We start from the raw sequence: 2,934 nt of genomic DNA on the forward strand, positions 1-2,934 counted from the left end.
CAATAATGACACTATGTATCATCTAGATCCGCGGAGTAGTCGACAATCAAATAACAAGACGATGAGAGATAGCGTTATCGTTACGCCTTCATATTATAATTGATGACAGCGCCACCTATGGACTGTATGGGGAACTACATATGTTATTGGATGAGTATTGATATATAAGGTGCTAACAAATTATTTATAGTCACGGATATTTTAAGAGATAATCGCTGCAGACATTACATTAAAACAATTAACTTTTAACTGTAATTAAGGAACCTTTGTATATCATTTTTTTATTTCATTTACCGAACAAAAAAAAATATTATAATTTATTTTTAAAATAATCAACCCTATTATGTACCTGTCAAGATGTTTAACACTGTCTGACATGTCACGTCACCTCAAGTTTAAAGAGGTTCTAGAATGTCTAAAGAGGTCTCATTTAATTATCTTATTAACAGGGTGTTTTAACGTAGCAAATTTGTTTCCTAGTTTTCTCCAAAAAAACATAATATAACCAATGATGTTTCATACTTAAATGTACTCCGAGAACCGAGTACTATCAGCTGTAAAAATATCCGTGACTAATTTGTTAGCACCTTATATAGTATTGATAATCGATCTATTGAAAAGCCATCTAGTCTGACTAGGGTTCGATTAAGTACATAAGGGGTCCGATAGATGGCGCTGTTAACTTCACAATTACATTACAAAGCGCTTTGTAATGTAATTGTGTAGACGCTGCTGGAACGAGAAAGTATTAGTATTACGCATTGAGTCAGACCAAGCTAAAGTCAGACCAAGCTAAAGTCAGACCTAGAAAAGTCTGCACCGATTTCGATAGCCCACGCAGTGCAAGTGTTATTTTAAACGTCAAACTTCTATGAAAATATGACGTGTAAATAACACTTGCACTGCGTGGGCTATCAAAATCGCTGCAGACTTTTCTTGGTCTAACTGAAATATTCTTTGATTCATGACTAAAGGCCGTAACACACTATCGCACCGCACCGCGACCTTGGTGCGTCGCACCCATAAGTGAGAGCGAGAAAGATATATATGTTTCTCGCTCTCACTTATGTGTGCGACGCACCAAGGTCGCGATCATAGAGGTATAATAATATAGAGATGAAACGGGGAGGGGCCAAACGACCGAACGAGATGCACTTATGGAACTTTCAGTAGGAGTAGCAGAGAAAGCGGTATTATTACTTGTCCTTGTCACAGTCTCACTTTTTGTTTGTTCCCCACCTTTTTATTAGTATGGATTATGGTGGGCAACAAATGAATTCGACCAATCACAGTGTCGCATTTGCTAATTTTGCTAGTAGGAGATCCCACATATGGCCGACCTTCACCAATCTGTATGACGGATGAAACTATGAAAATAGGAAAGAAAATATGTTCCAGAACATAAATAAATAGGGTTGCCTAAAGAAATATGGTCAAGGCTATTTTTAATAAATTAAATAAACAGATGGTTCAAAACTTAGAAGGAAAAACCTTTTTTTTTTCTAAACGATTATTTCCGAAATGATTCACTTTATTAAGAAATGTTGTTTAAAGACCCCTATTTATTTTCAAAGGCCTATCCAAGGACACCCCACACTATAAGGTTGAAACGATAAAAAAAATTGACAGTTTATCAAAAAATGTTCTTCTAAAACCCCTATTCATTTTGAAAGACGTTTCCAACAACATCCCACACCACAGGATTGACACGAAAAAAAAAATCCTCACGTACATTTTGTTTCTTTCGAGGCGATTATTTCCGAAAATATTCACTTTATAAAAAAATGTTTATTTGAAAAATTCTACTTATTTTAAAACTGATATTAAATGACATCTTACAACATAGGTATCAAACGAAAAAAGGGAAAAAAAATGTGTATGACAATTTTTTTCGCTTCAACCCTAGAGTGTGACATGTCATTGGATAGGTCTTTTGAAATAAATACGGTTTTTTAGAAAACATTTTTGGACAAAGTGAATATTTTAGGAAATAATCGCCTCGAAAGAAACAAAATGTACGTGAGGGTATTTTTTTCGTGTCAACCCTTTGGTGTGGGATGTTGTTGGAAAGGTATTTTAAAATGAATAGGGGTTTTAGAAGAACATTTTTTGATCAAGTGAATATTGTCGGAAATAATCGCTTTGAAAGAAACAAAATGTGTGTGACATTTTTTTTACTGTTTCAACCTTATAGTGTGGGGTGTCGTTGGATAGGCCTTTCAAAATAAATAGGGGTCTTTAAACAAGATTTCTTGATCAAGTGAATCATTTCGGATATAATCGTTTACAAAAAAAAAAAAGGTTTTTCCTTCTAACTTTTGAATCACCTGTCCAAAAAATATGGAAAAAATCATAAAAATAGTGCTTAAAAAACTCAATCAAATAAAATTAAAACAAAACTTGATCAGTTAAGCCGTTTATGAGTTATCGCTAAAAGTCTTCTCTTCTTATTTTAATCAAAAGCCTGGCAACCCTTATTTGTGACCGGATTTTCGCAGGCAACCCTATACCATTGTATTTGCAATAAAATTACCATCATTTTGATGTATAATTCAAGCGTCAGACAGATGAGTGCAATTATCGATATAAAATCACCTCTCTAAACACGGCAGCACATAATAGTGACCGGAAAAAGATTGGCAACCTAGTTGATTTATGTTGTACAAGTTGTATACTTTCCATTGAAACTTATTTCGTTCGTCAGACAAATCGGTGAAACATGCCGAAAAAAATTTATTTTTAAAAATTTATTAAAAATAGCCTTGACCATATTTATTTAGGCAACCCTATTTATTTATGTTCTGGAACATATTTTCATTTAAGAAGAATTAAGAATTAAATCTGTTTATTTCAAAAAAATATTAATAGCATTACAATTTCTTAAACCTAGTTACAATCTTTGATATTTAAGATTTTATTTACTAGGTAGTGTGG

This window comes from Cydia splendana, chromosome 18 (assembly GCF_910591565.1).
Source record: "Cydia splendana chromosome 18, ilCydSple1.2, whole genome shotgun sequence".
NCBI lineage: Eukaryota > Metazoa > Arthropoda > Insecta > Lepidoptera > Tortricidae > Cydia > Cydia splendana.